Source organism: Lupinus angustifolius, chromosome LG15 (assembly GCF_001865875.1).
Source record: "Lupinus angustifolius cultivar Tanjil chromosome LG15, LupAngTanjil_v1.0, whole genome shotgun sequence".
NCBI classification, from domain to species: Eukaryota; Viridiplantae; Streptophyta; class Magnoliopsida; order Fabales; family Fabaceae; genus Lupinus; species Lupinus angustifolius.
This window is the reverse complement of record NC_032023.1, coordinates 9,216,158-9,239,713: the sequence shown is the minus strand read 5'-3', so window position 1 is coordinate 9,239,713 and position 23,556 is coordinate 9,216,158.

Below are 23,556 nucleotides of genomic sequence, written 5' to 3'. Positions count from 1 at the left end.
TTTTAACTCATTATTTGTGCATTGACATGTTCATATGATTCATTCTATTAGGCAATTCCTTGTGGTTCGACATAACCCTATACTATACTACAATTGAATCTTGAAAGAGGTGTAAATTGTAAAATAGTAAAGTGTTATCAATAAATTTATTTGTTGAAAACACCTTTTAATATATAAAAGTGATGAAGCTAACTTACTAACTTTTATTTATTGTTGTTTACATTCCACCGTTTATTTATTCTTTAATACCAACCTTCCTTAAGGAAGAAGTTTGGTTTGTTAATAAAACGAACCCGAAAGAGAGTAAATAAATAAAGGACACTTAAATTTATTATTCTTTTGTTCTTTATTTATTTCTTTGTTTCTAACAACTAAGTAGTCATCACTTTTGTACATTAGAATACCATTAAACCGATGTTGCAATTTATTCCACAAAACCGAGATGGTATTCAAAGGTACTTAATAATTATGTAATAAGGGATTGCTTCGATACCAGTGTACCGGCGTTAGAATTTATCCTAACAAAGCAGAGATGGGGCAAAGAAGGAATAACTTATTTACATGATTATTAGAAGTAAGTTGTAACTGGAATATTCTTGAAACTATTATACCGGCGTTGTAATTTATTTCAACAAAGCTGAGATGGCGAACAAAGAATAAAACCGAGTTCACTTACTTAATCAAATAAAAAGAAAACACACCGAAAATGAGAGTAATAACCTTTCAACAAATTGGCACCTTGCTAAGGAACGATTTCTTGAGAGGGGAAAGCTCTTCAAATTTAACTTTCAACAAAGTTATAAACTCTTGCAATCCAATAACTCAATGTATACTTTAGTACTAATGCTCATAAGGTTTGAATACCTTGTAATAACACTTAAGTCAACTTTGAAAATCAAGTTCTTAAAGTTATGAACAAGTTGCACCAAGTGTAGAACAAGTATTTCAGAAAATTGTATTTTTAATAAGTGATTTCAATCTGAATTATGTTATGTATATGTGTGTGTATGAAATGAGTTTCAAAGCCTTTATATAGACTTTCCAATCAACCAGAATACCTCAACGAAAAGGTAGGATTCATTTGGAATGAAATCATTTCGATTCGGTTGAAAGCTATGTGACTTGAATCAGAAAACTAGTGTAACAACTCTCAGTAATCGATTACTTAATGGATGTAATCAATTAACCAACAAGTATGTCCAACTGAGAAATTAATTTTCACAGGTAGTAATTGATTACTCAAAGGTGTAGTCGATTACCCAACTGTTCCGTCCAACAGGGTAACTATTTACCATTTTGTGTAATCGGTTACCCACATGGTGTAATCGATTATCCTGATCTGTTTTTGTTAGATAACTCATTTCTCACTCATGTAACATGTTACTTAGTTCTGGTAACCTGTTACTTAATCACGGTAACCTATTACTTAGATCTAGTAGCCTATTACACAGTATTTTGAAAATTGTTTTCATTTATACTTGTGTTTATCAATTTTCTTTTTAAAATACTTTTGAGCATTACTACTAAGTGTGTAGATTAGAGTATAAGGATAGAATTACCTAAAGACTTAGATTCTAATTTATTGAAGCTTTGTCTTCATTGTCTTCATTGTCTTCATAAGTATTCTTCCTTTTCTTCTTTTATGTGATGTTGGCGTCTTCATCAAAACCTTGCCAAGGTCAGGAGCCAGATCTTCTTCACAATCTCTCCCTTTTTGATGATGACAAACCAATATCTTCTTAATAGTATAGATTTTTTAGACTAGCATACTTTGTGATATTCTTGACGTGTCTCGAGTATGCTCCCCCTATTTTGTATGTTCCCCTTTTGATTTGGAGTTATGTGCCTGAAATAATTTTAATAGAAAATACACTCTTCCAACTTTTCCTCCCCCTTTTGACTTCAGCAAAAATAAGAAAAGCTAAAAGTCCAGCACAATATATATATATATACATATATATACATATATATATATATGTATATATATATATATATACAACATACAATATATAACAAGCATAAAGGTAATCATAAAAGTGAGACCTCATAGCAAAAAATTTAAAAGATGTTCGTACGAATTCAACCATTATTAGAAAAACAGCAAACAAACAACAAATTGTTCACAATCATACAACATTACAAATAGAATTCCAAGACAAAACGAGATCTAAGATTCAGGTTCAGTACTATCGTCATCAAGGTCCATGCTATTTATCTTATAAGAAAGACGTTGAAGCTCAAATTGGACTTGTTTATTCTAAGCGTCAAGAGCATCCATCTGATTAGAAATGTAGCCTCGAAGAGAGAATAACTTATCCATGATCATCTGGTTAGTAGGAATGGGAATAGATGAAGAAGACTCAGCATGAAACTCAGAAGTTTGTTTTCAGGAGGGTTGGCAGAGGCATTCACATTAGGATCAGCAGGTGCAGCATGTCTATCACTTTGATGCTTATAGAGTCTATCAATGGGATCTCGGAAGAAGCCCATTTTGTGGATCACCTCCACATCAATCTTGCTATCATGTGTATCAAGTGTGACTTTGGATTCACCATCAGTAGATACACCAAAATGTTCAGGAATTTTGGTTATGAAGATATCATAAGGCAGAGGGTTGTGAGATTCTCGAACAGACCACATATGTGTCATTACTATGTTAGCCCAATTGATAGAAAGGTTATGCTTAAGAGCATACATCAATTTCAATTCCATGTCATTTATTTAAGAATGATTTGAAAATTTTGGAAGAATGACACAACCCAAAAAGTAATGAAGCAAGCGATCTTCGAGATTGAGATTTCCTATAGGAAGGATATCTCTACTCTTTATAGTTCCACCTAGCGTCATTTGCTTAGGCATTTCTATTTCCCTCTTAGAGAATCTACACATAGAGTAGTAGAACTCTTTTCTATCATAATTATCACAATCACATGCAAGACCGAAATCTTTGATGCTACCTTGAAAAGGTATGTTACAGCAAATTGAACTAATGGTCTAAATATCAAGAACAATTTCTTTTCCTTTAACATAGGATGTAAGATGATTTTTCCTAAAGTTCAAGTTAGAGAAATAAAAAATTCTTGTTGCCTTGGAAGAGTAGGGAAATGAAAATCTTCAAACTCAAAATTACTGACATTACCATACTTAGGAACGAAAATGGAGCATCCAAGAAAATGCTCTTAGAATGTGTTGTGTTGAACATCATTTGCAAGAAGACATGCCAAATCCAAAGGATTAGCCTCAGGAGATGAAGCTCCTTGCTTTCTTTGAGACACATCGGTACGTTGCTTCTTTGCTCTTGATGATGACGCCATGAATTGGGTTTTTTGAAAGGTTAGGTTTTGAGTTTTGAGAGATTTGGGGATTTTTGATTGAGGTCACTAAATAGAAATCTATGGAAATAAGATGTTTAGAATTAAAAATGTGATATAAAACGACTCAAAAATCACCCAAATCGGATCAAAAATGAGGTTTTTAGGAAAACTCTAGGTTGAACACGAAAAAGAGGGTTTGAGGAGGAAGAAGAAGTGTTTGAAGAATGAGGAGGGAAACTTAAATACTTCTTAGAGTAATCAATTACACAAAGTGAGTAATCGGTTATTCTCCAAAAAATAATTCCCAGATTTCAAACAGACACCTTAGGTAATTGATTACACAGGTGGGTAATCGATTACTAAGGCTTCCTGCTCAATGTTGTGATCGGTTACTCTGTAGAGTAATCGGTTACTGAACACAGAATTTGAATTTTCAAGCATATCTGATGCCTGGTAATCAGTTACTCATCACATGTAATCGATTACATATCCAATTATTTGAAAATTTTGAAAATATTTAAGCAATTTTAAATACAAGTAGGCATATTATAAGCATAATGAAGCACATATAATCAAGAATAAGCATTTAAGATAACTAAGGTTCGTCAAGTATGCCTAATTCACGTATAATTTTATAGAAAGGTTCTTTTGCCAAGGGTTTAGTGAATATATCTGCTAGTTGGTCATGAGTATCAACAAATTCTACAGATACATCTTTCTTTTAAATATGATCCCTAAGGAAATAATGTCTTATATCTATGTATTTGGTTCTAGAATGCATTACTGGGTTCTTTGTAAGATTTATAACACTAGTATTGTCACATTTTAGGGGTAGCCTAAATCCAAGCCATAATCTCGCAATTGTTGTTTAAGCCACAACACTTGGGCACAACTACTATCTGCTGCTATGTATTCTGCCTCAGCAGTACTTAGAGCAACACATGCTTGTTTCTTGCATGACCATGAGACCAATGCATTTCCTAATATATGACAAGTACCACTTGTACTTTTTCTCTCAATTTTGCATCCAGCTGAATCTGAATATCCAACCAAATCACATATACTTCCTTTTGGATACCATAATCCAACGTCGGTTGTACCTTTTCAATATTTAATGATTCTTTTGACAGCAACTAAATGTGACTCTTTTGGTTTAGATTGATACTGAGCACACAAGCAAACACTAAACATTATATCAGGTCTACTGGAAGTTAAATAAAATAGAGAACTGGTCATACCTTGATACTTTGATATATGAATGCATTTTCCAGCTTCATCTGTATCAATGTATGTGCCATAACCCATGAGAGTGGTAATTGGCTTGCAGTCATTGATTTCAAATCTTTTCAGCAAGTCTCAACAGTATTTGGATTGACTCACAAAAATACCATCCTTGAGTTCTTTGATTTGTAATCCAAGGAAGTATTTTAGCTTCCCCATCATAGACATTTCAAATCCCCCTTGCATCATTTTGCCAAAATCACTACACAAGGTTTCATTAGTAGAACCAAAAATAATATCATCTATATATATTGGAACAAGAAGAGTGTGATGATTTATTTTCTTAATAAATAATGTAGTATCAACCTTTCCTTTTGTAAAACCTTTTTCAATAAGAAAGTATATCTTGAGAAATCGTCTACTATAACATGAGCATAGTAGTTACCACCATAACTCTTGGTCCTTGAGGGGCCACATAAGTCCATGTGTAGTAACTGCAATGGTCTATCAGAAGAAACCATATTAGGTTTGAAAGAAGTCTTTATTTGTTTACCCATTTGACAAGCACTATATAGTGTGTCTTTAACAAACTTCATTTTGGGTAAACCAACAACTAAATCTTTTTTAATCAGATTATTCAAATGATCCATATGAATATGAACAATTCTCATATGCCAAAGCCATGCATCATTATTATTATTAGCAACTAAACATTTTATTGGTAAAGAAGAATCTATGTCAATCATATAAATATTATTTATTCTCTTACCAATTAGTTTAGAGTTATTGGAATCTTACTTTCGATGATGCATTTATCTGGGTAGAATGCCACATGAAAACCTTTGTCGCATAGTTGACTTATGCTCAACAAGTTGTGCTTGAGTCATTCGACATATAGTACTCATTATATAGTCGTTGAAGGTGGCTTACCGATTTTACCAACTCCAAGTATTTTTCCTTTGTTGTTATCACCATATGTGACATAGCCTTTGTCCCTTGAAGTAAGGATAGAGAACTTATCTTGGTCGCCTGTCATGTGTTTTGATCAGTCGTTGCTCAAGTACCATAAATTGCAGGAGGCTCTCAAACTTTCCTCTTCCTGATTAGAGTGGTGACATGCCATGAAAGAGAGAGAGATGTGCTTGTTCTTCATTTTCTGGTTCAGAGGCAGAACTATTATCATTATATTCCCAAGCTATGTAATCTCTTCGTCCAATCTTCAATTCATTCTTACCCTTGAAGGAATTTCTCTTCAGATTTGGACAATCCATTTTTATATGACTAGGCTTGCCACATTCAAAACATGTGAAGTTTTGGTTTGAAGTGGAAGCGACATCATTCTTGGTAAATTTCTTCATTTGTCTAGTTTTAGTGCCTTTGTTCCTTTAAAGGAACTTGCTGAACTTCTTTACGGACAAACTCATATCTTTCATCTCTTCCTTTTCAGATTCATCTCCTGATGAATCATATATATCCACTTTTTCCATGAGAGAGATATTCTTCTTCTTCTTTTCTTGCTCTTCATGTTTTTCAAGATGGTTGAGTTCCAATTCATGTTCCTACAATTTTCCAAACAATGCAACCAGGGACATTTTAGATAAACTTTTATTTTCAAAAATGGTGATAACTTTTGGTTGCCATGTTCTGGTATGTGATCTTAGAACTTTTAAGTTCAATTCATTATTTGATAAAGTTTTTCCAAGTGCAATGAGATGATTTGTAAGGTGAGTAAATCTCTTTTTTAAATCAAGTATTATCTCTCTAGGCTTCATACGAAACATTTCGTATTCCTGGGAAAGAGTATTTAGTCTCGACTTTTTTACCTCCTCAGTTCCTTCGTGTGTAGTCTCTAGAGTATCCCACATTTCTTTAGCAGATTTGCAGTTTTATACTCTAAAAAATTCATCAATACCGAGTGCGTAAGTGATATAGGAGAAGAGAGTACCCAGATCTTTTTATATTGGTTCACCTTCTTGTCCACCGAAAGCTACGTCCAGTACTCTTGCAGCACAAGAGATTTCTTCACTAGATATTAAGAGTAGTGATTACAATTTCTCACCCCAAGATTCCCTTGTACCTTACTCACTCTCTAAAACCTATATCACTTTTGGAAAACACCATTTCCAAGTGACTCTATCCCCTTTCCTATCACACCCTGTGAAAGAAAGTTATTCAATACTTTGAATGAAGAAAAAGTTTAACAATGGTAGTGGATTGCCTTTACAAGAGTATTTTGAAAATTGTTTTCATTTATACTTGTGTTTATCAATTTTATTTTTAAAATATTTTTGAGCATTACTACTAAGTGCATAGATTAGAGTATAAGGATAGAAGTACCTAAAACTTATATTCTAATTTATTGAAGCTTTGTCTTCATAAGTATTCTTCCTTTTCTTCTTTTATGTGATGTTGGTGTCTTCATCAAAACCTTGCCAAGGTCAAGAGCCAGATTTTCTTTACAATGTGGGTTCCTCTTCTCAACCACCACGTACGAGGACAAGTAATGCCACTTTGGAAGCAATTGTTGAAGAACAACATTTCCAAAACCAACAACAAATTTATTGCTCTCATGGGATTACAAGCATGTATAGAAGCTTTCAAAGTATCTATGGCTCTCATCATCGGAATAGGAATCATAATAATCAAGTATATTTTCTTGACTTTGTGATGTAGAGGCTTTTAGGGAGATTGCCTTCTTCTTTTTATCTGATACCTCATGCAATTTCAAGCGACCTAACTCCATTTCAAGCTCTTGGAGTTTGCCAAAAAATGTAGCGAGAGTCATAGAATCCACGTCCTTTGACTACATGATGGCCATTACCTTGGGTTGCCAATTCTTGTCAAGACATCGGTTCACCTTTGGCAAAAGATTTATCCAATGCAACTAAATGATTAACTATATGTGTAAACATTTTCTTCATATCACTAATAGAATCATTATGAAACAATATAAACAACTCATACTCATGTGTTAAGGCATTTAGTCATGCACACTTGACTTTTCTAGTATCGTCGGAGAGCGGATGATGGATGCGACATCACCGCAAAAAGCGTTGGTAGATCCCATAGTGATATTTGCCTATGATCAATGACCTAAGTGGTTAAGCTAGCATGGTTGTACTAGCTCTGATGCCACTTCTTGGATAAAATCAGAGTAAAACGTACCTAGAGAGGGTTGAATAGGTGTAGCGGTTCACTAAAGTCGTTTTTTCGATTAATCGCGAATATCACAAACACAGACCAAGATAATTGATTATCACTTAGAGTAATCGATCATTCACTCAGTAATCGATTATTGAAATCTTGAAAGATTAGGTTTCTTGCTAAACAAGTTTTACCATAATAGTTCTTGTTGATTCAAATTACTTCAACATTTTACTAAAGTGATAATTCAACAATATGCAGATTAAGAGTCAATTAAGCAATGTAATGAATTAATATCAAAATATGTAAAAAATTAATAGTAAAGAGATTAAGGATAGAGAAAATTGCGCCAAAAGATATTGATTTGCAGGTCCACTAGTAAACTACATCCAGGCCTCCCTTTCTGATCTCGAGAGATTTTCCTTCACTTTGGAAACCAATGTATTTTTATAAAACACAGTTCCAATTAAACCTTTAAAAATGCTCCCTTTTTGGGCCTAGAGTCTCTCACGATGGTTTGACCTCCAACCCATCTCTTTCAGATACTCAACACCTACTTGCGGCATAGCCCCAACCACTAGATTGTACCACTAATTCTCAAGACGCTTGAGAATCTTACTTCACTCAACTAATGAAAAACTAAATCTGAGTAACTTTGCCCCTTGAATATGCTAATACAAAAATGAACTCAGACCTAAAACCTAATAACAGAAATCTCACAAGAACCCCTAGATTCTAATTAATGATGATTTATGCAAGGTTTTTTTCCCATTATGCACTCAATTGAAATATGAAAGTTTGATATATCTCTCTTAAATCTCAAAGAAACAATAACTCAAATCAATAGAAGATTTCTCTCAGGGGGTTATTGGAAGATATGAAATTTTGGAAACACGCATTCTGAATCAATGAGAAGAAAAATGGTTTTTATACAAAATAGTTTTCTGTTTGATCTAATTGATTATCTAAGCGGGTAGTCGATTATCGATAATCTAAAAACAAGATATTTGATGGAAATAATCAGTCTTTACTCTTGAGAATCGATTATTGATGCCATAAGACAAAAACCTTTAGCTACTGAACTCTAAATAATTGATTATTATATTTCCTAACCGATTATCAGATTCCATGACTGGATAATTGATTATCACTTCATGTTAATCGATTAATAGAACTGAAGAGTAGTTTCTTTGATAGTGAAATGAACCTCCTACATGATGAATGATTATGCAATGCATGATTTCAAAGTATGTAAAATTGTATACAATAAAATCATGTATGATTAATGCATGAACATTATCTAATCATGTATGCATGAATGAAATGTCTTAATTTTAAGTAAGTCAATTTTAGGTCTTATGAGACTTCAATCCTAGGTTCACTTAACCTATACATAATCTAAGCAATCATCTTAGAAATTCTATAAACATGAAATTTTCCCTGAATCTATGATAACCTTGAGTCTTAGCATGTTGCTTTGTAAAGTTGTCTATGTCTACAAGCTTTCATATAGACTTTGTCTTCTTCAAGTTCATGTCTTCATCAAGACTAAGTACGTCAATCACACTTGCAATCTCTGACTCATATTGCAATGTCAAATTGTTTACTTTGGATGAGGAGTTATTTCTTGAGGTTGGAGGCCTAGATAGTGATGGATCTCCTTTAGGTGATTGCAGCAATGAGTTGTGGAACTCATTTGATTCAGTTGAAATGTAAAAGTCTTGCCTAAGAGGTGAAAGTAATGAAACTATGGTTGAGAATAAACATGAACATGAATGTTTGAAACCAATAGGTGAAGTCATACCAATACATAATTTGGGTTCTACTAATTAATCATATTGCGGTAAAATTAAATATACATATATATTAAACTAATTTAAGAAACTAATAGAAAAAATGTTGAAATTTTTTATTTATATCATTGATAAAATGTATATTAATGTCTTAGTAAAAACATGCAATGTTAATCTTCCACAACATTTGAGAAAAAAACAATTTCATATTTTTTAAATAAAATTTTTGGACACTTTGAATTAGCATGTCATTGAATCTCGTGCTATTATCCTTTTCTATCGAATGAAGACCACATGTACACATTTATATCCCATTTGATGTCTCTGCCAATTATAAATGACACTCATTTAAAAAGAAAAATCATAAATATAGAAACTAATATATTTACATTATTTTGTGAAGTATAATTGACTAGGGACATGGGGACACAATTTTCTTGGGACAAAAGATTTGTGTCCTTATCTACCTGTCTCAACTCCCAAGTAATCAACTTGATCTCTTTTCCATCATTGTGTGTCTTTTCTCTCACAATGTATATGAGTATCTATATCATAACTATATTCTCTCTTTCTTTCTTTCAATCTACACACTTTTCATTTTAATCATTTTGTAGTGAAATCGAATTCTCATAAGAGAAAAGACTTTGAGTTTTTTAAGGACATTGCTTTTGGGTTCCAATAACATTATAGATTACATTAATGATTAGTGGACTGCCCAAAGCTCATGATTATAAGAAGTCGATTTAAGAAATATAAATTTTAATTATATACTTTTGTTTTTCGATTTTATTTTATTAATGTGTTTTTTTATAAATTGTATATTGACTAGTATATTTCGTAACTCTGTTTTAAGTTCATTTGGCGAGCATGATAATAAAGACAAAATGATTAAAACTTTAAGTCTTAATTAAATTTGAAATTTATAAATTAATCCTTTTGTACAACTTTTGATGTTAAGTTTTACATTGTTTCAAAATAATAAATCAATTTTTTTAGTAAAATTGTGGCACATAAAAAATATGAGAACTTGTAGTCACAATTTCCATAGTCCCCATGAAAAACTCTCACGTTTTTAATAAAAGTAGAGTTCATATTTTTAACATGCACAAAGCCTTAGATAGGTTAGTATGGGCCATGAGAGTCATGTTTTCTTCGATTGTCTTTCTATTTTTATTTTCACTTCAACTTTCCAATTCTTTACATCCATGATAATTTGTCTAAGGATGTACATCAAACTCAAGGGAAACTGTTTTACATTTAATTTGGATGTGAGGGAGGGCAAATTATTATTTGATTTTTTTTCAATTTATTATTATAATGAAAATGAACCAGTTTGATCCTCGAAGTCATCATCCTTAAATAACTTAATTTTGTTCTCTTCCAATATGATTAATCAAAAAAGTAAAAATACTAATTACTACTAAATATTGCGATTGTTGGTTAAATAGTGAAATTAGCCTTTATGAAAATGAACTAATTTTTAACAACATTGATATTTGTTGGTATCGTATCATTTTTTATTTTACAATTTTTCATGTATGAAATTGGTATTTGAAAAAAAAAGGGACCGAAATGAGTAATTACTGTAAATATAGATTGAAGAGCTAAAGTCATTCAATGGTCCTTTGAATTTCAAAACATGTTGTCATGGTTTTTTTACTTTCATTATTATGTATCTATTTTTTTTATGTATTGAAATTTAGACTATTTTTAAAGTGACTAACGCAACTTTGCATACATTATGAGAGGGATTGCATGCTTGCAGTGAAGCAGCTAATATATTGATGACTGTGAGTGGATTTGTTTTTAATTTATAATTGTTGAAAGATTTATTTTAGGTTCCAATTTTGTGTTGAGTTTAACCGTACTTAATAAAAGGATGATATTCATTAAGAGTGAAGTTAGATTGATGATCAAAATAAATAAAAGAATGAAATAATAAATTGCAATAAAAATTAAAGCAATAAATTGTTAGTAAGTGTAGAAATGAAATGACAAAATGTAAATAAAGAAAATTAAAAAGTTAGTAGTTAGTTGCAATAATTTAAATGACTGAAAGTAAATAAATAAAATAAAGAGTTAGTTGTGGAGAATAAATGTTAGCTGTAGAAATGTATATAACATAAATATAAATGTCCGAAATATAAATGACAAAAATGTAAAAGTTAGTAGTTAGATGTTAGTAGTTAATTATGTACAACATGTACATCACACTTTTTAATCATAGTTGCAATCTATGAATTCCGTTGTACTTGCTAGAAAGTATACATCACTATTTCACATACTAGCAATCCATGAATTGAATTGCACATATGCATGTTACTCATTTTATAAAGTTAGAATCTATGAATTGAATTGAACTTATACTTTAGAATTTCAATTTCAACAAATAATATTTATAAGGGAACAGTTTACAAAACCCTGTTAAATTTTATGTTTTTTGCAAATAGATATAATGAACTAATTTTTCTTCCTAATTACTCCTTAAACTTTAACTTTTGATAAATGGTCCCTTCATACATCAAACTTTAAATTACTAACAATAAAAAATAATCACTTATGTTACTTTCTAAATATTAACTGGCATATCATTATTATTTAAATGATTCATGCCAATGCAATACAATAATCGTGAGATTTTTCAGAAATATATGGTTTGTAAGTTGAAGAAATCCATTAAATATAAATTAAATAAGTATCTATGTTGTTGTTACTAAATTATATAAGTCAAATGACCATTAATCATTCAAATTAATTACTATCACTTTACTTCCATCTATTTTTTGGTATAAAAAACCACATGCTCGTGAATATAATAGTGTCCACTAGCTAGTTATACATAAAGATAGCTATAAGTAATGTACGATTCAGGCAAAAACATAGTATAATACAATTGTTACTAATATTATTAACATTCAGGAAAGAAGGTAAAATTTGGATTCCCAAAAATGTAAATTATTAATAAACTTGCATTACTACTTTTGCATTTATGGTTTAAATTCCGAGCATTTAACCTTTCCTTACCAAGACTTCATCTAATATGTTAATTCTAATTTAATGTTAGTAAATTAAAATTATATGTATGTAGTTAGGGATCAATTTTACTAATAGTTAAAGTTTAAGGAGTAATTAGGAAGAAAAAATAGTTTACAATGTCTATTTACAAAAGACATAAAGTTTAAGGGAGTTTTGTGAACTTTCCTTATTTATAAATAAGTCTTTACTATATTTACTCATAAATATATATATATATATATATATATATATATATATATATATATATATATATATATATATATATATATTATATCAACCATAATGATTAACAACATTTTCGGATTTTTGATTAAGTGATTTACAAAGTGAACCAAAATGATAAAATGATAGAATATGTAAAAAGTCATGAGGAGAATATGGTTATAATGATTGAGTTACTTCTTGAACATATCTACATTTATGGAAGTTATGTGCTACCTTGGTTAAGCCACACACTAGGTTCATAACTTTCGCCTTTGTCCCAATCTAGAAAATATAATTTTCAAACATTGTATAATACACTAATCAATAGTTAACAATCACTCGTCGGAGTAGATTGTCACACCCAACTTCAAATTCATATTGATTAGCCTTGAATTTAAGTTGCTTAAAATATATTCTTAGTGTGGCAATTAAACTAAGGTGTAAGTTCTACTTTTTAGCTCACTTGTCAACAATTTAAGAAAAAAACATTTTGGATCTTTAAATCAAGTTTTAGGTGATCAAGCTAAAACGCATAAGAACTTCTTAAAGAATCAATATAACCAAAGTAATAGCTTGTCTAAAGGAAGAAGAAGATACAAAAGTGTTTATGAAATTACACCATATCCAAATTTTATAGGAGCATTAGCCATCCAAAGATTGGATGCTTTTATTTCTAAATGTTAATACAAAATCAAGTTTTTCCATATCATTTTCTAACTTCATTCTCCTCTTGAATTTAGGGAGAAAGAAAACTAAAAACTTACCTTACTATGTTGGAACCGAGAGAGCTCCAAGGAAGAGAGAATTTAGAAGTGAAATTTGGTAAGAAATTATCTGAATTGATGTCTGAATGAAGGGGTTGCATGCCCTTTTTATAGGTGCCAAGGTAGGTGTCAAACTTTGGCTTGTGTGCACCTGGCAGCTAGCACCCCACGAAACCCACTAGATTGGGTTTGGTCCCTTGACGAGGTGCTTAGTCACCTACTTGAGGCCACTAGAGAGGTGACCCATCAAGGCTATTTATGGCTGAGCATGGTGGGTTAGGGATTGTGATATCATGCATGACCTATTGTTGCTTCAATGCCAAGGTATCCACTTGCTTGCTCACCAGGTGCTGAGCACACGACATGCCACACTCAGATGCCTACTTGAGCAGCTTTGTTCGGTCCACAGTGTGCCCTTGATGGGTTGGCTTGGTGCTTGGTACTTAGTTAGACAGCTCTATGCTATGTCTGGATGCTTGCTGAGCACCTTGGCTCATGTCTTCCACGTGAAGTCTTGCCATGCATGCATTACCTTGCCACACGTATTTGCTTATTAAGTAGCTTCATGTGCTTTTCAACCTTGCCAACCAAGATCAAGTTGCTTTGTCATGATTGAGGCTAACCACACAGCTTGCCACACCTAGTTCAAGCAAGCATGTGCCATGTGTTTTGACTTTATTTGCTTGACTGATTTTCCTTGCCTTTTATTTTTCTTCTTTTTTGAGTTTTCTTTCACCTAAAATTCAGAAAATATTCCGAAAAAAGGTGTACAAAACATATATAAAATAATCATAGAAATTTACATAAAAATTTGTAAACACTAAATTTTGTCCAGCCTATTTAAAAAATATAAAATATAACAATGATAAAAATTGAAGTGAGTATTTTAGACGTATAGGGACCAATTATTTTCCTTTCTTTATTATTCAGTTCTTAAATAAAAATTAGAAGATTTTTTGGTTACTGATATTTGGAGTTTGGGAAAATAATAAAGGCTTTACAAAATCATTCAATTAGGAGTTATATTGCACCTTGCAACATTTGAAAAAATAAAATAAATCAAAAGCCATAACTTATTTCAACTTCTTTGATGAATGACCATGAGATATATCTAAAGACAATCTTCACCACAACCCCTCCTATCTCAACAGCCATATCAGCTACAACAACACATACTTGTAACCAAACAAATTGGCCCTGAAGGAAAACTTATCAGCAAGATTCACTTGTGTCAAAGTCCCACTTGTGAACATGATGTACTATGCTTTAACTCTGGTTCAACCTGCAAAAGAAACAACAAAGAGTCACTTCTAATTGTTACTTTTAATCCAGAGGGTAAACTTGTAGTGAATTGCACAAGAGAGGGTCTTATCTTTGTTGAAACTGAAACAAATTGTATGATAGAGGATATTGGAGGAAGTGAGACATCCAAAGATTACAATATTTCTTGATAGAACCATCCTCAAAGCACGATACCCACCAAAAATTGAGTTCCCACCAACCATAAGTATGTTGGAATTAAAAAATGTATCAAATACAAGTCATGATGTAGAAGAAAGGATGCTCAACAAGTATTTTCTTTTTACTCAGGAGAAGGTTGATATGCTTAAGAGGAAAAAGCCACAGAAGATGGGGTGTTAAAGAAGTACTCTAGTTTTGAAGTAGTTACAGCTTTTGTGTTGATGGCTAGAACTGAAGTCTTACGGATGCACCATTGATACTCAATAATTTAATGACATGGCAAAATATACAATTCTCTTCGAGTGGATCAAGACCCAGAATTCGCTTCCGAGGGAAACCATATTCTACACTGTCACAATGAAGGCTTCGAGGTTTATGAGACAATTTGATAGGATTGAAGAACTTACACACCTGATGATTGATGAAGGGACTCAACCAAATAACATTAATTACTCAACAATGATAATTTGTGCCAAGAAGTGTAATCTCTTTGACAAGACTATGCACCAGATGAGGTCACTTACCAGCCATCTTGGATGTTTATGCTAAGTTATGTGAAGTTGAAGAGGTCATAAATTTGTATGAGAAAGCTAGAACAATTGGGTGGGAACCTGACCACGCAAGCATACCAAAGATCAGATATTTCACAAGCAGTTATGGCATTGATGATATGTTACAAAAAGAATAACAATCAGTCAGGAGTCACAAAATAAATCGACTGAGAGTTTCAAAAGAAGCAACTAAACAGTCACAAACCAGAAAAATATTCCCTTCAGTTACACAATTCTCATCAGCATAAATCAGTAATAATGAGTGGTTTTAAAGGGTAATAATCAGAAAGGAAATGTATTGTACGTTACTCAACCTTGTGGCAACTCAAGACGTTTCTGCAAACCCACAACTAGTATAAGAAGCAAGCACATATACAACAGAAAAGATCTATCAATAAACAACACATAGAGAATAATCAGAATACATATACACATACTAGAAGTAATCAGAGAACACAACAGAGCAGAGTAACATATCAGAGAGGGAACAAACAGATATGCATAAAAAAAAAACCTCAAAGAGGGTAGCATACCACAGATATACACATCATATAACGATCAGAGAGCAACCTATACACCTATACACAACAAGCAAGCAATATAACTCAAATTCAACAATTCCAGTATCTCCGAAACAAAAAAATAGAAATCAAGCTTCAAAGGTAATGCATTTGTTACTTGTCAAAAACAAATTATTTTCTATGTAACAACTATGTTTTACAATGTATTGAATTGAAGACTTGTATTCTAAAAAATATATGTGTTACCTTAAGTATGTTATATCATGATGAATGACATGACCTCTGGCTTATTATTTCATAGTAAATTAAGTTTTTTAAGTCATCTTCATTTTGTCTTGAATAATGGTTTCTATTCTAGTTCTGGTTTTATTTAGATTCTAAAGACAATATGAGAGTTCATCCCAAGGTAATCAAAATAACTAGTTACTAATACGTTATAGTTGAAAGTTATCTGAAAGGGGGCTTATCCTAGAAACATGCCCATACAGTTAGGCATGCTCTCAATATTGAGTTTTCAATAGATTCATGTTCATTCAACAAAAGCTTAAAGAATTACACAATACCAATGTGGTATTTAACAAAGCTAAAAAAGGAAAGTTACAAAAAACTGAAAAACTGAAAAAGCCTACAAATAAGGAAATGTTGTTACAAAAGAAGAAAGAGTAGGAAAGAGAACAAACAAACAATAATTCCAATACCCTCCCTCAAGCTGGGAAGTGTATGTTTAATATGCCCAGTTTGCCAAGTAGATATAGGAATGTTGCAACATCAAGGGCTTTGGTAAATAGATCAGCAGGTTGTTCAGAAGTAGAAATGGGAAGTAAATGAAATAAGCCAGCTTGTAGACACTCTCTAACAACATGACAATCAATATCAATGTGCTTGGTACGTTCATGAAACATGGAATTTGCAGCAATGAAACGAGCTGAGTTGTTATCGCAATAAAGAGCAACAGGTTTGTTGAATTGAATTGGAAAGCTATCAAGCAAGTAAGTCAGCCATTGTAATTCACAAGTGGTTACAGCAAGTGCTCGATATTCTGCTTCACATGAAGATCTAGCAACTGTTGTTTGCTTCTTGGAACGCCATGAGACAAGAGACTTTCCAAGAATGATGCAATATCCAGAGATTGAACGCCTTGTATCAGTGCAGGTTGCCCAATCTGAGTCACTAAATCATTTCAATTGAAGATCAGAGTTTGCAGGATAGAAAATGCCTTGTCCAGGTGTTGCCTTTAGGTATCTAAGAATTCTTTTTAGAGCTTGATGATGAGCATTGCTTGGAGCATTCATGAACTGGGTCAACTGTTGGATAAAAAAGCTTATGTCTGGTCTTCTGTTGGGAAGGTAAAGCAACCTTCCAACTAATCTTCTGAATGCAGCAGGATCAGAATAAGGACCAGATGAATCATGATATAATGAAGTTCCTTTAGCAATTGGAGTGGATGCAGGTTTTGAAGCCAAATAACCTGTGCCATTCAATATATCCAATGCATATTTCCTTTGGCTCAGTGTTATTCCCTTGCTAGATCTTGCAACTTCAATGCCAAGGAAATATTTCAATGAGCCAAGCTCCTTGATTTTGAATAAGGTGTGGAGTTTTTGTTTGACATTGCCAATTTCAGTAGGATCATTGCCTCCTAGGATTAAATCATCAACATATATGAGTATCACAGTAAAGCTGCAGTATTGCTTCTTGGTGAAGAGTGAGTGATCATATGCAGATTGGGTGTATCCCATCTGTTTCAAGGTAGTGGAAAGTTTTTGATACCATTCCCTACTTGCTTGTTTTAATCCATAAAGGGATTTGCGAAGTTGGCAAACTTGGTTGGGTTTGGAAACAATTACACCTTGAGGAATCACCATATAGACATCCTCTTTTAACTCACCATGCAAAAAGGCATTACTCACATCCAATTGATTTAGCATCCAATTTTCAGAAGCAACAATTGCTAGGACAAGCCTAACTGTTGTTAGTTTGATTACTGGTGCAAAAGTGTCAAAGAAATCAACTCCTTCCTTTTGATCATACCCTTTAGTAACAAGTCTTACTTTTAATCTTTCAACAGATCCATCTGATCTGTATTTAATTCTGTACACCCATTTTGAGCCAATTGGTGTCTTGTCAGTTGGTAGCTCAACAATATCCCAAGTTTGATTAGTTTCTAATGCTGTTAGCTCAGCTTTCATAGCTTCAATCCATTATGGATAATTGATTGCTTGTGCATATGACTTTGGTTCAATGTGTGTTGAGATGGACAGAATGTGAGAGAGATGGTTTGGAGAAATAGAAGAGTAGGATAAGACAGAAGAGAGTGGATGATTAATAGGTGGAGAGTATGTTTTTGTATGTTTAAGGAAATTGCAATGAAAATCATGCAGATAAGATGGTGGATGAGAAATTCTGGTAGATCTTCTTATTGTTTGAGGATGTGTAGATGAAGTAGGTGTTGGTTGATGGTTGGTATTTGTAGGTTCTGTATGTTGTGGTGATTCAAGATTAGTGTGTATATGTTGAGAAGATTGAGGCAGGGTGTGAGGTATATCAAAAGATGTGTCAAGAAAGGGAAAATCAGATATAGGAGTTGAAGTAGATTCATTAAGTATTGGAGCAGCATCAGTATGATGATAAGGAAATTGATCCTCATAGAATTGGACATTTCTAAAGATGAAGATTTCTCTAGATTTTAAGTCAAAAAGCACATATCCTTTCACACCAGTCTTAAAACCCAACATGACGCATTTTCTGGCCCTTGTATCCAATTTGGTGCGATGACTAACCAATGTGGATGCAAAACTCAAACAACCAAACACCTTGATCTCATGTAAATTAGGCTTTGAGTCATAGAGCATTTGATATGGTGATTTTTGCTCCAGAGTTTGTGTTGGAATTCTGTTTATAAAGAATGCTGCATGTTGAACAGAAAATGACCAAAAATTGTTTAGAAGGTGAGCATGGAAAAGCATTGATCTGGTTATATTGAGTAGGTGCCTATGCTTCCTTTCAACAACTGAGTTTTGCTGTGGAGTCTCAACACAAGAAGTTTGATGAATAATTCCCAAAGTATCAAAGAATGTAGGCATTTTAAACTCAATTCCATTATCAGTTCTGATTACTTTAACTATTTTGCAGAATTGTGTTTGAACATAAGTGACAAAATTCTGCATCAATAACCTTGCCTCTGATTTATTTTTTATAAGGTACAACCAAGTATGTTTGTTTTAATCATCAACAACAGTTAAAAAATATTTAAAACCATTGATGGAAGATGTGGATAAGGGGCCCCAAATGTCCATATGTATTAGATCAAATGGTGCTAAACTTCTTGTTTGACTAATAAGAAATGGCAGTTTTGCTTGCTTTGCTAAGTGAAAGAATTCACAGGTTTTCTTAGCATCAAAATACACAAAAGAGAAATCCTTACAAATGTGTTGTAATACATCAACAGAAAGATGTCCTAATCTGTAATGCCACAAATCAAAACAAGAATGCCTATAAACTAAATTAACCAAAGTATGCTTCTCTAATGTTGGATGTGATGGTGTGTCAAGGATGTAGAAGTTCCTTATGACTTTAGCATGTCCAATCATCTTCAAGGTATTGGTATCCTGAATCATACATTGAGAATCATCAAAAATCCCTCTGCAATTCAAATCAGATGCAAGTTTATGGATTGATATCAGGTTGAATTTGAATTCTGGAACAAATAAGACTTTGTGCAATAGCAAATGTTTAGAAAACTTGCTAATGCCTGAATAATTAGCTGAAACAATAGATCCATTTGGCAATTTAATAGTGATAGGTTTGATAGATTGATATGAAGCTAGATAAACAAGGACACACATGATCTGTAGCTCCACTATCAAGAATCCATGGATGGATGTTACCTGAGTCCTTGTGCATATCTGTTTCATTAGTGAACATGATGCTAAGTTGGTTCACTTTGCTTTCAGAGGATCCATCCAGACCTGCATTATTGAATAATGCTGCTAGTTCTGCATATTGAGCTAGACTAAAATTCAATGCAGGTTTGCCATGGTTTTCATTATGCAGAGGGTCATTTTCTGTGCTGGCATCAATCATGTTTGTGTTGACAGCATTATTAACCTTTTTTTTTCCAAAATTAGGTGGGAATCCATGCTAGTAATAACAAACATCAGCTGCGTGTCTTTCTTTTTCACAATATGTGCCTTTGAATTTTCCAGTTACGTTTCCTCTGCCTAAAACTCCTTTCCATTGTGCATTTTCAGTTGTACCAACTCCATTCATGTTAGAGTTGAACAAAACTTTAATATTGGCACTAGTTAATTGCCTTTCTTGGTGCTGCAATAATGAGAATGCTTTGTTGATACTAGGCAGAGGTTCTAGCAACAGTATTTATGATCTAATTGTGCTAAATTCATCATTCAATCCTTTTAAAAAACAAATCACGTATTCAGATTCTCTTTGTTCTTTAATGATTTTTACCATTCTGCATTTGCACTTGATAACACAAGTACATGAAGGTATAGATCTCAATGCTTCCAAATCTTCCCAAACAGTTTTCAAATCAGTGATATAGTTTGAGATATCTCTATCACCTTGCTTAATGGAATGTAACTCCTGCAGTAAATCTGATATGCGAAAATGGTCCACTTTTGAGAATCGATCTTTCAAGTCCTTCCATAGCTCATGAGCATCCTCAATGTAAACCGTGCTTTGAGCAATTTGTAAAGTCAAACATCTTGTAATCTATGAAATGACCATGGTGTTACATCTTTCCCAATCATCAAACATTAAGTCATCAACATCAAGCATGATTATAGTACCATCAACAAACTTGAATTTGTTCTTGGATAGAAGAGCACGTTTCATTGCTCTACTCCAAGAATTGTAATTTGTTCCATCAAGTTGCATTGAGACAAGAGTTGCTCCTGGATTCTCTCCAAGATGTAGATAGAAAGGATTTCGTGGATTTTGAGCTTCATTGCTGTTGAATTGTGAATCTGATTGGTAATCCGCCATTGATGAACCTTAAGGAGGAGAAGAATGAAGGAAGAAGACGAGAAATGTGCGCAATGGTATTGCTCTAATACCATATTGAGTTTTCAATAGATTCATGTTCATTCAGCAAAAGCTTAAAGAATTACACAATACCAATGTGGTATTTAACAAAGCTAAAAAAGGAAAGTTACAAAGATCTGAAAAACAAAAAAAGCCTACAAATAAGGAAATGTTGTTACAAAAGAAGAATGAGTAGGAAAGAGAACAAACAAACAATAATGCCAATACTCGACAAGGATTAGCCCAAAGAAATTCAAATCCTCTTACCCCAAGTATCGGTATACCTTTTTCTGTTCCATGTTGCCGTCCAATTTGATGCCATTTGCTTCTATCGGCGGCAATTGCCGACACTGTCCCTTCTTGCAGCCATCAACTTGGTTCTGCCCCCATCGGAGAATAGGCACCACTATACACCATTCATACTCACCTCCTTCCTTTGCTTTGATGAGCCTCTTCAATAATGAAAAGCTATAAAAAAATAAGAAAGACATAGCAAAAGGTGAAGAATCAGAGATAAGAACCCAAAAATGAAGAAAATAAAGAGGTTGAGAAGATGATTGCAGCCTCTTCATCGAGTCACGGCCTTGATAGGTGGTTCCCGAAGCTCGATGTAGGCCACCGCTGCCTTCAGGACCTCGAACCGCTTAGATTTTTGGTTCATGACAGCCTACTCGCCGATAGAGGAGAAGAGGACCACTGCGATTCGTCTCCGAGGGGAGCTTCAAAGAAAAAATGAGACCGTAAACTCGAAGCCAAGCCGTCATCTTAGTCCTTTGATTGGTCTGGCTTCCAGCGTTAAGAATTCGTCGCCACCGTCGGAGAAGAAGAAGATAGAAGAAAAGAGAGGAATTATGGATTTCAATCCCAATTTTAATGTTTCTGAAGGTTTGGTAGGGATAACCGAAGATACCCTTCCTTTTTTACTTCATATTCTTACCTTTTTTATTATTTTTGTTGGCTTAATTTTTGTTGGCTTAATTTTTGTATAATATATTTATATTCTATTTGTTTTGTTTTAGTGTCACTTATTTAGGCCATTTTAATTAAATAAAATGATTGTTAACTAGTATGTTCCAAATCTCATATCTATTAAATGATGATTTATATTTCAACCTAAATAAAATTAATATTTGTTTTAATAAAAACTATACTTTCATAATAAAAATAATAATAGAAGAATAATCTAAATAACTATCTTAAGATAGAACTTTGATAGTAAGGTCATGATTCGAGTCGTGTCTAACTTCTCCAAAAATGGGAAGAATGTCTACGATCAACACCGTCTCTAAGCTATTAATTCCATATAAAATAAGTCAAAATTATCATATTATTTAATTAATCATGGAATTTTATAGTAAGGTCATAGTTCGTAACATCTCCCACTTCTCCGAAAATGGGAATAAGGTCTATGACCAATACCATATCGAAGCTATTATTTGTATTTAAATTAATTAAAACTATTTTATCACTTAAATGAATTTTACGGAATTTTTATAGTAAGATCATGGTTCGAGTCGTCTTTAACTTCTCTAACACGGGAAGAAGGTCTACGACCAACATCATCTCTAAGCTATTAGTTCCATTGAATTAAAACTATCATACATTTTAAAACCAATACAAATCTACTCCACCAAATCTATTGATATTTTCCAAATTAACAAAATTCAACCAAACTAATCAATCAATTTTCATCCTAGAACTAAGTAGTCTTGATTTCCGTATTGCATCTTATTGAAAGCAGATTTTAGGACACCCAATTCCCCTTTCAACAATAAATATGTCACTTTGTTGAAAAGTTAATTCGGGTTGCCTTACAAGTTTATTTATCTTAGACTGATGAATGATGAAAAATTTATTTAATTAGTGACTTTATTTATTTGCTCCTTTTTTGGGTACATTTTAATCCTACATAAAGGTCGATCTCCTTTTATTGAGTTAACCATACAATTTCTTACGAAATGTTAGTATCAAGCAATAAATAAATGTTAGTTGCGGAAAGTAAATGATAGAAAATAAATCTTAGCGGTTAGATTATTAATTTATCACTCTTTTATTGTTTAAGTAACAATCCAGAGATTGAATTGCACTTTTTGCATTTTATTCCTATGTACAAAGTTACAAACCATGAATTGGTTTGAACTTATGTTCTTGGGAATCTTTAATCAACAAATAAAATTTATAAGTTAACACTTTACTATTTTACACTTGCATCTCTTTCAAGATTCAATTTTAGTATAATATAGGGTTATGTCGATCCAAAGTGAATTGCATTAACAGAAGAAAATCATATAAGCATATTATAGCAAAAATAATGATTAACAAGTTTAAAAATGATTTTTGTGTTATGTTACATAACAAGTTAACAAAGGAACATAAACTAATATTCACAAATTCTTGAGGAGAAAATTGGTTTGAAATATGTAATTATTTATAGACTCAAATGATTTTGAAAACATTAGACAAGTTATGTATTATACTTGTTAGGTATCAGTGGCCTAGGAACA